General features: G+C 43.1%; 1 long non-coding RNA gene across 1 annotated transcript; it reads right to left on the reverse strand.

The window, feature by feature from the left end:
* Positions 1–2357: 2357 nt before the first annotated feature.
* Positions 2358–13121, reverse strand: LOC123126277 (uncharacterized). The gene is made up of 3 exons (XR_006461627.1): positions 13053–13121; positions 2861–2953; positions 2358–2418 (listed from the first exon to the last, which is right to left on the reverse strand). It is a non-coding gene; the product is annotated as an uncharacterized lncRNA (long non-coding RNA).
* Positions 13122–13906: the final 785 nt, after the last annotated feature.

The following is a 13906-nucleotide window of genomic DNA, read 5'->3' on the forward strand; positions in this document are numbered from 1 at the left end:
TAGATAGACATCCCTCTAATCATCTAAGTGATCACGTGATCCATATCAACTAAACCATGTCCGATCATCACGTGAGATGGAGTAGTTTCAATGGTGAACATCACTATCACTAGTAGAAAACAGGGCTTTGGTCATAGGGCAGTATTCACATTAGTCCTGGTTCAGTCACGAACCGGGACTAATGTGAGCATTCGTCCCGGTTCGTGCGGCTAAGGCATTAGACCCGGTTCACCTGGGCCCTTTAGTCCCGGTTGGTGCCACGAACCGGGACTAAAGGGTGCGATGCCCATTAGTCCCGGTTGGTGGCACCAACCGGGACTAAAGGTTAGACCTTTAGTACCGGTTGGTGCCACCAACCGGTACTAATGGGCTTTGAGGCATTAGTACCGGTTCATGGCACGAACCGGTACTAAAGGTCCCATTTTCAAACTCTACCCCCCCCCCCCCCCCCCCGTGGACCGCCTTTTCAGTTTTAGAAAAAACAAAAGAAAATGATGGAAATGTCAAAAAAATAAAATAAAATAAGTTTCCCATGTGATATGTGGTCTAGTTGTTGGGAAAATTAACAAATATGAATTTCGACTTTATTTGCAAAATCTCTCTGGAATTTGTAAAATGGGCATAACTTTTGCATACGAACTCGGATGAAAAAGTTTTTTATATGAAAAATCATCTACTCGAAAAGTTACATCCGAATTTAACTGGGAGAACCCCGTTAAACATTTTCAAAATCCTCAAAAACCTAACAGAAAAAAGTTACGGGGCTTTTAAGATCTAGAGTGGAAAAAATCGAAAAAATTTCAAACTGTGGTCAAACTATGGTCAAACAATGGTCAAACTAATTATTCTAGAATATTAGTGTTACTAAATAATTATTTCAGTTATTTTGAATTTTGGTCAAATCTGGTCAAACTATGGTCAAACAATGGTCAAACTAATTATTCAAGAAATATTAGTGTTACTAAATAATTATTGTTTTTTAAAACAATAGTTTCAAACTCAAACAGTGAAATGTGTCACTTCATGCTCAAGCAAAATTCCTGAGGGTTAATAGGATTGACATCTTACTATTGTCAGGAAAACAACAAGTGCAGACTTGGAAACGAGGGAGAATAGAACCCAGAAGTTAAGCATGCTCAGGCTGGGGGAGTGGTAGGATGGGTGACCGTTCGGGAAGTTAGATGATTTGGAATGATGAGGGGTGATGATTAGAGATTAGAGCTTAAAATAATTCAGAAATTTGAAAATCAAAAAAAAATTCAAAAAAATTTTCAAAAAAGAATTTCAAAAAAAAATCATAAAATTTCCTTTAGTCCCGGTTGGTGTGGTGGAGCTCCACGTGGCCGCGGAGAACCGGGACTAAAGGGGAGAGGCATTAGTAACGACCCTTTAGTCCCGGTTCAAAACCGGGACTAAAGGGCCTTACCAACCGGGACAAAAGCCCCTTTTTCTACTAGTGTATGTTGATCATATCTACTATATGATTCACGCGCTCGACCTTTCGGTCTCAGTATTCCGAGGCCATATCTGCATATGCTAGGCTCGTCAAGTTTAACCTGAGTATTCTGCGTGTGTAAAACTGGCTTGCACCCATTGTAGGTGGACGTAGAGCTTATCACACCCGATCATCACGTGGTGTCTGGGCACGACGAACTTTGGCAACGGTGCATACTCAGGGAGAACACTTATACCTTGAAATTTAGTGAGAGATCATCTTATAATGCTACCGTCGATCTAAGAAAAATAAGATGCATAAAAGATAAACATCACATGCAATCAATATAAGTGATATGATACACTACAGGAATCAGCTATTTTGCCGTCTGCCACGGCGGACGGCAAAGGCATGAACGGCGGACGGCAAAGGCCTTTGCCGTCAGCCGCGGACGGCAAAAGGCTCCGGCAAAGTAAGGTCCGGCAAAGAGCTACTTTGTCGTCTGCTTCCGGGCGGCTGACGGCAAAGGGCCTTTGCCGTCTGCAGCGGACGTCAAAGAGCCTGCACTCTTTGCCGTCTGCCAGCAGACGGCAAAGACTGCAGGCTCTTTGCCATCTACTGGCATATGGCAAAGAGACCAAATAGGCATTAATTCTGTTTCTTCTTATACCCATTCATTTTCACAGAAAATCAAACACATATATATATATACATAGTAGCAAGTTTCATCCATACATAGTACCAATATAGCATATCCAACACATGTTACCAATAGTAGCAAGTTTCATCCATACATATACATAGTTTCATCAATATTACACAGTTTCATCCATAGTTAGCAAGTTTCACAAAGTCAAAACAAAAACTAAAGACAAGCACTCCATATCTGAAATTAGAAGAAATGACCTAAAACTAAATATCTATTTTCCTAAAAACTATCTTATTACTAAGATCTTCTCTGGATCTTCTTCTTTTCTTCCAACCTGCATAACAAAAACACTAAGAGTCAACACCAGAAAGTACTAAATTTTGAGAGATATCCAGATCCTGCAACAGTACATTAAGAGCAAATTTTGTCGCTAAATAAGCATTGCAATTATCACAGTACAACAAGCAAACAAACACAAGAGTCATGTCCATAAAGCAAATAGATATACAGGCAAGCATAGGTGCAGAGAAGCACATATAGAGTTAGTAATAAACTTGGATAGATGGTTCAATACAAACACATTGTAACAGTACCCATAATAACTTAGATAACTTAACTACTTCTAAGTACTCAGAAGTAAAGCTGATTGTCCCTATTTTCAGTAAGTGATCATGCAAGAAGACAATTTATTTTATGGGTCTCAGTACCACTAGAAGGTCTCAGGACACAAGCTGCTCTTGCAGAAAAGATAAACAAACACATGCCACATATATTACCAATTTCATGGAAACAATAATGTTGGTATCTTTTCATATGCAGAGCCCTTTCTTTCTCCTCTTGGCTTAAGCCATAAAATCCACATGAGGCACCTGCAAGTTGAAGGAAATATGCCCTAGAGGCAATAATAAAGTATTATTTATTTCCTTATATCATGCTAAATGTTTATTATTCATGCTAGAATTGTATTAACCGGAAACATAATACATGTGTGAATATATAGAGAAACAGAGTGTCACTAGTATGCCTCTACTTGACTAGCTCGTTAATCAAAGATGGTTATGTTTCCTAGCCATAGATATAAGTTGCCATTTGATTAACGAGATCACCTCATTAGGAGAATGACGTGATTGACTTGACCCATTCTGTTAGCTTAGCACTCGATCGTTTAGTATGTTGCTATTGCTTTCTTCATGACTTATACATGTTCCTATGACTATGAGATTATGCAACTCCCGTTTACCGGAGGAACACTTTGTGTGCTACCAAACGTCACAACGTAAATGGGTGATTATAAGGTGCTCTACAGGTGTCTCCAAAGGTACTTGTTGGGTTGGCGTATTTCGAGATTAGGATTTGTCACTCCAATTGTCGGAGAGGTATCTCTGGGCCCACTCGGTAATGCACATCACTATAAGCCTTGCAAGCATTGTGACTAATGAGTTAGTTGCGGGATGATGTGTTACGGAACGAGTAAAGAGACTTGCCGGTAACGAGATTGAACTAGGTATCGAGATACCGACGATCAAATCTCGGGCAACTAACATACCGGTGACAAAGGGAACAACGTATGTTGTTATGCGGTCTGACCGATAAAGATCTCCGTAGAATATGTGGGAGCCAATATGGGCATCCAGGTCCCGCTATTGGTTATTGACCGGAGACGTGTCTCGGTTATGTCTACATAGTTCTCGAACCCGTAGGGTCCGCACGCTTAACGTTACGATGACAGTTTTATTGAGTTTTGATGTACCGAAGGAGTTCGGAGTCCCGGATGAGATCGGGGATATGACGAGGAGTCTCGAAATGGCCGAGACGTAAAGATCGATATATTAGACGACTATATTCGGACTTCGGAAAGGTTCCGAGTGATTCGGGTATTTTTCGGAGTACCGGAGAGTTACGGGAATACGTATTGGGCCTTATTGGGCCATACGGGAAAGAAGGAAAAGGGCCTCAAGGGTGGCCGCACCCCTCCCCTTGGTCTGGTCCGAATTGGACTAGGGAAGGGGGGCGCCCCCTTCCTTCCTTCTCTTTTTCCCTTCCTCTTTTCCTATTCCATATGGGAGGTGGAATCCTACTAGGACTAGGGAGTCCTAGTAGGACTCCACACTTGGTGCGCCCCCTCCTACGGCCGGCCTCCTCCTCCCTTGCTCCTTTATATACGGGGGCAGGGGGCACCCCATGGACACACTTGATATACGATATTTTAGCCGTGTGCGGTGCCCCCCTCCACCATATTACACCTCGATAATACCGTTGCGGAGCTTAGGCGAAGTCCTGCGTCGGTGGAACATCATCATCGTCACCACACCGTCGTGCTGACGAAACTCTCCCTCAACACTCGGCTGGATCGGAGTTCGAGGGACGTCATTGAGCTGAACGTGTGTAGAACTCGGAGGTGCCGTGCGTTCGGTACTTGATCGGTCGGATCGTGAAGACGTACGACTACATCAACCGCGTTGTGATAACGCTTCCGCTGTCGGTCTACGAGGGTACGTGGACAACACTCTCCCCTCTCGTTGCTATGCATGATCATGATCTTGCGTGTGCGTAGGAAATTTTTTGAAATTACTACGTTCCCCAACAGTGGCATCCGAGCCAGGTTTTATGCGTTGATGCTATGCACGAGTAGAACACAAGTGAGTTGTGGGCGATATAAGTCATACTGCGTACCAGCATGTCATACTTTGGTTCAGCGGTATTGTGAGATGAAGCGGCCCGGACCGACATTACGCGTATGCTTACGCGAGACTGGTTTCACCGTTGCGAGCACTCGTTGCTTAAAGGTGACTGGCGGGTGTCTGTCTCTCTCACTTTAGTTGAACCGAGTGTGGCTATGCCCGGTCCTTGCGAAGGTTAAAACAGCACCAACCTGACAAACTATCGTTGTGGTTTTGATGCATAGGTAAGAACGGTTCTTGCTAAGTCCGTAGCAGCCACGTAAAACTTGCAACAACAAAGTAGAGGACGTCTAACTTGTTTTTGCAGGGCATGTTGTGATGTGATATGGTCAAGACATGATGTGATATAATTTGTTGTATGAGATGATCATGTTTTGTAACCGAGTTATCGGCAACTGGCAGGAGCCATATGGTTGTCGTTTTATTGTATGCAATGCAATCGCCATGTAATGCTTTACTTTATCACTAAGCGGTAGCGATAGTCATAGAGGCATAAGATTGACGAGACGACAACGATGCTACGATGGAGATCAAGGTGTCGCGCCGGTGACGATGGTGATCATGACGGTGCTTCGGAGATGGAGATCACAAGCACAAGATGATGATGGCCATATCATATCACTTATATTGATTGCATGTGATGTTAATCCTTTATGCATCTTATCTTGCTTTGTTTGACGGTAGCATTATAAGATGATCCTTCACTAAATTATCAAAGTATAAGTGTTCTCCCTGAGTATGCACCGTTGCGAAAGTTCTTCGTGCTGAGACACCACGTGATGATCGGGTGTGATAGGCTCTACGTTCAAATACAACGGGTGCAAAACAGTTGCACACGCGGAATACTCAGGTTAAACTTGACGAGCCTAGCATATAACAGATATGGCCTCGGAACACGGAGACCGAAAGGTCGAGCGTGAATCATATAGTAGATATGATCAACATAGTGATGTTCACCATTGAAACTACTCCATCTCACGTGATGATCGGACATGGTTTAGTTGATATGGATCACGTGATCACTTAGAGGATTAGAGGGATGTCTATCTAAGTGGGAGTTCTTAAGTAATATGATTAATTGAACTTAAATTTATCATGAACTTAGTCCTGATAGTATTTTGCAAATTATGTTATAGATCAATAGCTCGCGTTGTTGCTTCCCTATGTTTATTTTGATATGTTCCTAGAGAAAATTATATTGAAAGATGTTAGTAGCAAAGATGCGGATTGGATCCATGATCTGAGGATTATCCTCATTGCTGCACAGAAGAATTATGTCCTTGATGCACCGCTAGGTGACAGACCTATTGCAGGAGCAGATGCAGACGTTATGAACGTTTGGCTAGCTCAATATGATGACTACTTGATAGTTTAGTGCACCATGCTTAACGGCTTAGAATCGGGACTTCAAAGACGTTTTGAACGTCATGGACCATATGAGATGTTCCAGGAGTTGAAGTTAATATTTCATGCAAATACCCGAGTTGAGAGATATGAAGTCTCCAACAAGTTCTATAGCTAAAAGATGGAGGAGAATCGCTCAACTAGTGAGCATGTGCTCAGATTGTCTTGGTACTACAATCGCTTGAATCAAGTGGGAGTTTATCTTCCAGATAAAATAGTGATTGACAGAATTCTCTAGTCACCATCACCAAGTTAGTAGAACTTCGTGATAAACTATAGTATGCGAGGGATGACGAAAGTAATTCCCGAGCTCTTCGTGATGCTGAAATCGACGAAGGTAGAAATCAAGAAAAACATCAAGTGTTGATGGTTGACGAGACCACTAGTTTCAAGAAAAGGGCAAAGGGAAGAAGGGGAACTTCAAAAAGAACGGCAAGCAAGTTGCTACTCAAGTGAAGAAGCCCAAGTCTGTACCTAAGCCTGAGACTAAGTGCTTCTACTGCAAAGGGACTGGTCACTGGAGGCGGAACTGCCCCAAGTATTTGGTGGATAAGAAGGATGGCAAAGTGAACAAAGGTATATTGGATATACATGTTATTGATGTGTACTTACTAGTGTTTATAGCAACCCCTCGGTATTTGATACTGGTTTAGTTGCTAAGAGTAGTAACTCGAAACGGGAGTTGTAGAATAAACAGAGACTAGTAAAAGACGAGGTGACGATGTGTGTTGGAAGTAGTTCCAAGATGGATATGATCATCATCGCACACTCCCTATACTTTCGGGATTAGTGTTGAAACTAAATAAGTGTTATTTGGTGTTTGCATTGAGCATGAATATGATTTGATCATGTTTGTTGCAATACGGTTATTCATTTAAATAAAAGAATAATTGTTGTTCTGTTTACATGAATAAAACCTTCTATGGTCATACACCCAATAAAATGGTTTGTTGGATCTCGATCGTAGTGATACACATATTCATAATATTAAAGCCAAAAGATGCAAAGTTAATAATGATAGTGCAACTTATTTGTGGCACTGCCGTTTAGGTCATATTGGTGTAAAGCGCATGAAGAAACTCCATACTGATGGGATTTTGGAATCACTTGATTATGAATCACTTGATGCTTGCGAACCGTGCCTCATGGGCAAGATGACTAAAACGCCGTTCTCCGGTACTATGGAGAGAGCAACAGATTTGTTGGAAATCATACATACAGATGTATGTGGCCCGATGAATATTTAGGCTCGTAGCAGGTATCATTATTTTCTGACCTTTACAGATGATTTGAGCAGGTATGGGTATATCTACTTGATGAAACATAAGTCTGAAACATTTGAAAAGTTCAAAGAATTTCAGAGTGAAGTGGAAAATCATCGTGACAAGAAAATAAAGTTTCTATGATCTGATCGTAGAGAAGAGTATTTGAGTTACGAGTTTGGCCTTCAGTTAAAACAATGTGAAATAGTTTCACTACTCACGCCACCTGGAACACCACGGTGTAATGGTGTGTCCGAACGTCGTAATCGTACTTTATTAGACATGATGCGATATATGATGTCTCTTACCGATCTACCACTATCGTTTTGGGGTTATGCATTAGAGACAGCTGCATTCACGTTAAATAGGGTACCATCTAAATCCGTTGAGACGACATCTTATGAACTGAGGTTTAGCAAGAAACCAAAGTTGTCGTTTCTTAAAGTTTGGGGTTGCGATGCTTATGTGAAAAGGTTTCATCCTGATAAGCTCAAACCCAAATCGGAGAAATGTGTCTTCATAGGATACCCAAAGGAGACAGTTGGGTACACCTTCGATCACAGATCCGAAGGCAAGACATTCGTTGCTAAGAATGGATCCTTTCTAGAGAAGGAGTTTCTCTCGAAAGAAGTGAGTGGGAGGAAAGTAGAACTTGATGAGGTAACTGTACCTGCTCCCTTATTGGAAAGTAGCTCATCACAGAAATCTGTTCCTGTGACTCCTACACCAATTAGTGAGGAAGTTAATGATGATGATCATGTAACTTCAGATCAAGTTACTACCAAACCTCGTAGGTAAACCAGAGTAAGATCCGCACCAGAGTGGTACGGTAATCCTGTTCTGGAGGTTATGTTACTAGACCATGACGAACCTACGAACTATGAAGAAGCGATGGTGAGCCCAGATTCCGCAAAATGGCTTGAGGCCATGAAATCTGAGATGAGATCCATGTATGAGAACAAAGTGTGGACTTTGGTTGACTTGCCCGATGATCGGCAAGCCATAGAAAATAAATGGATCTTCAAGAGGAAGACGGACGCTGATAGTAGTGTTACTATCTACAAAGCTAGACTTGTCGGAAAAAGGTTTTTGACAAAGTTCAAGGTGTTGACTACGATGAGATTTTCTCACTCGCAGCGATGCTTAAGTCTGTCCGAACCATGTTAGCAGTCGCATTTTATGAAATCTGGCAAATGGATAAAAAAACTGCATTCCTTAATGGATTTATTAAAGAAGAGTTGTATATGATGCAACCAGAAGGTTTTGTCAATCCTAAAGGTGCTAACAAAATATGCAAGCTCCAGCGATCCATCTATGGACTGGTGCAAGCATCTCGGAGTAGGAATATACGCTTTGATAAGTTGATCAAAGGATATAGTTTTATACAGACTTGCGGTGAAGCCTGTATTTACAAGAAAGTGAGTGGGAGCACTACAACTTTTTTGATAAGTATATGTAAGTGACATATTGTTGATCGGAAATAATGTAGAATTATTCTGCAAAGCATAAAGGAGTTTTTCAAAGAAAGACCTCGGTGAAGCTGCTTACATATTGAGCATCAAGATCTATAGAGATAGATCAAGACGCTTGATAAGTTTTTTCAATGAGTACATACCTTAACAAGATTTTGAAGTGGTTCAAAATGGAACAGTCAAAGAAAGAGTTTCTTGCCTGTGTTACAAGGTGTGAAATTGAGTAAGACTCAAAACCCGACCACGGCAGAAGATAGAAAAAGAATGAAAGTCATTCCCTATGCCTCGGCCATAGGTTCTATAAAGTATGCCATGCTGTGTACCAGATCTATTGTATACCCTACACTGATTTTGGCAAGGGAGTACAATAGTGATCTAGGAGTAGATCACTGGACAGCGGTCAAAATTATCCTTACTGGAATAAGGATATGTTTCTCGATTATGGAAGTGACAAAAGGCTCGTCGTAAAAGGTTACGTCGATGCAAGTTTTGACACTAATCTAGATGACTCTAAGTCTCGGTCTAGATACATATTGAAAGTGGGAGCAATTAGCTAGAGTAGCTCCATGCAGAGCATTGTAGACATAGAAATTTGCAAAATACTTACGGATCTGAATGTGACAGACCCGTTGACTAAAATTATCTCACAAGCAAAACATGATCACACCTTAGTACTCTTTGGGTGTTAATCACATAGCGATGTGAACTAGATTACTGACTCTAGTAAACCCTTTGGGTGATGGTCACATGACGATGTGAACTATGGGTGTTAATCACATGGTGATGTAAACTATTCATGTTAAATCACATGGCAATGTGAACTAGATTATTGACTCTAGTGCAAGTGGGAGACTGAAGGAAATATGCCCTAGAGGCAATAATAAAGTTATTATTTATTTCCTTATATCATGATAAATGTTTATTATTCATGCTAGAATTGTATTAACCGGAAACATAATACATGTGTGAATACATAGACAAACAGAGTGTCACTAGTATGCCTCTACTTGACTAGCTCGTTAATCAAAGATGGTTATGTTTCCTAGCCATAGACATAAGTTGTCATTTGATTAACGAGATCACCTCATTAGGAGAATGACGTGATTGACTTGACCCATTCCGTTAGCTTAGCACTCGATCGTTTAGTATATTGCTATTGCTTTCTTCATGACTTATACATGTTCCTATGACTATGAGATTATGCAACTCCCGTTTACCGGAGGAACACTTTGTGTGCTACCAAACATCACAACGTAAATGGGTGATTATAAAGGTGCTCTACGGGTGTCTCCAAAGGTACTTGTTGGGTTGGCGTATTTCGAGATTAGGATTTGTCACTCCAATTGTCGGAGAGGTATCTCTGGGCCCACTCGGTAATGCACATCACTATAAGCCTTGCAAGCATTGTGACTAATGAGTTAGTTGCGGGATGATGTGTTACGGAACGAGTAAAGAGACTTGCCGGTAACGAGATTGAACTAGGTATCGAGATACTGACGATCAAATCTCGGGCAACTAACATACCGGTGACAAAGGGAACAACGTATGTTGTTATGCGGTCTGACCGATAAAGATCTTCGTAGAATATGTGGGAGCCAATATGGGCATCCAGGTCCCGCTATTGGTTATTGACCGGAGACGTGTCTCGGTTATGTCTACATAGTTCTCGAACCCGTAGGGTCCGCACGCTTAACGTTACGATGACAGTTTTATTGAGTTTTGATGTACCGAAGGAGTTCGGAGTCCCGGATGAGATCGGGGATATGACGAGGAGTCTCGAAATGGCCGAGACGTAAAGATCGATATATTGGACGACTATATTCGGACTTCGGAAAGGTTCCGAGTGATTCGGGTATTTTTCGGAGTACCGGAGAGTTACGGGAATACGTATTGGGCCTTATTGGGCCATACGGGAAAGAAGGAAAAGGGCCTCAAGGGTGGCCGCACCCCTCCCCTTGGTCTGGTCCGAATTGGACTAGGGAAGGGGGGCGCCCCCTTCCTTCCTTCCTTCTCTTTTTCCCTTCCTCTTTTCCTATTCCATATGGGAGGTGGAATCCTACTAGGACTAGGGAGTCCTAGTAGGACTCCACACTTGGTGCGCCCCCTCCTACGGCCGGCCTCCTCCTCCCTTGCTCCTTTATATACGGGGGCAGGGGGCACCCCATGGACACACTTGATATACGATATTTTAGCCGTGTGCGGTGCCCCCCTCCACCATATTACACCTCGATAATACCGTTGCGGAGCTTAGGCGAAGCCCTGCGTCGGTGGAACATCATCATCGTCACCACGCCGTCGTGCTGACGAAACTCTCCCTCAACACTCGGCTGGATCGGAGTTCGAGGGACGTCAACGAGCTGAACGTGTGTAGAACTCGGAGGAGCCGTGCGTTCGGTACTTGATCGGTCGGATCGTAAAGACGTACGACTACATCAACCGCGTTGTGATAACGCTTCCGCTGTCGGTCTACGAGGGTACGTAGACAACACTCTCCCCTCTCGTTGCTATGCATCATCATGATCTTGCGTGTGCGTAGGAATTTTTTTTAAATTACTACGTTCCCCAACACAAGTCACTCCACTGTTGTTATGCTGTACAGTTCAACAAACACAATGACATAAGCACATCTTTTTCAAACAGGAAAATAGAGGGCTGAATTGTGGAGAGCAAAAGGGCGGCCTTGAAACTGATTGAACTAAAGGGTAGAGTTAGTATTATCAAGGCCAAAACCAAAAACAATCGCAGTTCTAACAGATGACATACACAACGTTCAGACAAAAAAGGGCCATCTAAAATGTCTACTTGTTCTAGTGGCCAACACGTGGTAACATGCAAAAACATCCACAAAGTCTCTCCTAAACCTCATAGCATTCATTGACAGCTGTCTTGTCAGGTGTGTTCTACTTGTTCATAAAGCATGAATCTCAAAAGCAACATGGATAATGCTGGATACATGGAGAACAGAGTCATATAACATTTCCAGTATCCAAATTTACTGTATTTAAAGCTAAGCTGAACATCTTGTAGGAACAAAAAAGAAAAAAAATAGCTGAGTCTGAATCTGATAATAACAAAAATATATCAGCTGGGCAAAATATGGATGCTCAAGGCACGTGTAGATACAAACTATGGCCAAACTATTTTAAGAGGACTTAAGAGGGCAAATCTTCAAGCACTATAGGTATCTAACTCTGCTAGTTTCCATTATAAACAAATAAAACAGAGTAAAGGGCGGGAAAAGGTTTATTTTTACATCTTGTCAGACGGAGGCATTTACTACGTAATATCCTGAACTTGGTGACATGTACTGGAAACAAGGAATTCATCATCAAATTGTGATATATATTAAATTGAGAAAAGATCAGGAGCCTACTTGTATGTGCATCAATTATATAAGCGGATGAAGTACAAGGATGTCAGCTACTTCTAGTTACGCATATAAAAAATAGTATCATCGATTGTATAAGCAGCTTGGCATTAACCCAGTAACAATCAAGCATGAGTTGTACCAGATTTTGATTTTACCAATAACCGAGAATACATAGTCGGCTTCCCATTTTCCTTCCAAGTAGTCTTTTTCTTCCAAAGGGACTTGTCTTTCATAACAAAACGTACAAAAATAAAACACGTGGGATAACAAGTGGGATCAAACTAAGCATTCCATGGCAACAAGCAGCACCCTCATCTTGGTACAATAGCATGAAAATTCACGTGGCATAATTTTCATCAACTTGCACATATTATATAACAGAGAAGCAGTGTAATAGCAGGCCTAGTTAACAAACAATCAACTCTTTCCCAATCGATTTAGTGAGATGAATGAATTACTTGCCATCCATAAACAACAAAAATCAAAGGAACCAACAGGAGCATCTCATGGACATTTACTTATTAAACTAGTAGTTGCTTAACTAAGTAGCAGCTCTCACAAATTCTACACTGCTAGTGCTCACACGGTGAGAGAAGAGAAACAAAATAGCCAGTGATGCTAGTCTATCGATGGCTGTAACCTGCGAGTATCAGGAAACAAAGTGGCCACGTTTTTTGCATCAGGTTCAGTCCAAGAAAATTTGAGAGCCCCTAGAGAATTATCCAAGAGCACGGCAGCAATCATTTGGAAAGAAAAGAAAATAGAGCGAGAGGGTCGACCTTCTTGTTCTATGGGAAATCATGGTGGGCAGGGCAGATGACCTCGCTGTCGACCTCGTCCAGCTCGTGGTGCTTGAGCATGGGGTCCTGGTCGTCGCCGTGCATGGATCTGGAGAGGGGGAGAGCTCCTGCTGATCTAAATCAAAGCAAAAATAAGTCTACTGGAATGGGGGACAGAAGGAAGGAGCGAAGGAGAGAGGAATCGATGGGGAGAAGTAGGGAGGGACCCTGTGCGGTGCGTCGTCGTCGCCGGCGAGCTCGAGCTCGGGCCTCCCGCAGGTCACGATGGCGCGCGCCGAGCCGGGAGAGCCGGGTGTGTGGATGGGTGGAGAGCGGGGGGGTGGCGGCGTTGGGTACCCTTCCGGCTGGAGGAGACGAGGCGCGGTGGCGCGCCGGCCGGAGGAGAGCAGAGGCGCGGTTGCGAAGCTCGGCCCGGAGCTGGTCGGGGTCGGTGAGGACGGCGGCGGCGCGGGAGTGGACGGTGCCATGGGCGCGGAGGAGGAGCGGCGACCCCAGCGCATCGGCGAGGCGGAGGAGGGCGCCGGCGGGCGGATGTGGGGGCGGAGTAGGGTTTGGTGGGGGGATGCGCTTCTTTCGGCCCATCGGGGGAAAATGAGATCCACTGGTCAGATCCGAAGATAGCCCCCCTCTTTGCCGTCCGCTGGCACTTCTTTGCCGTCCGCTGGCAGATGGCAAAGATTCTTTGCCATCTGCCAGTAGACGGCAAAGAAATAACAGATGACAAAGACCTTCTTTGCCGTCTGCTAACTCTTTGCCGTCTGTTCTTTGGTAGCTGATGGCAAAGACCTTCTTTGCCGTCTGCAAGCAGACGGCAAAGAACTGGCAGACGGCAA

Source organism: Triticum aestivum, chromosome 5D (genome assembly GCF_018294505.1).
Source record: "Triticum aestivum cultivar Chinese Spring chromosome 5D, IWGSC CS RefSeq v2.1, whole genome shotgun sequence".
Classification (NCBI taxonomy): domain Eukaryota; kingdom Viridiplantae; phylum Streptophyta; class Magnoliopsida; order Poales; family Poaceae; genus Triticum; species Triticum aestivum.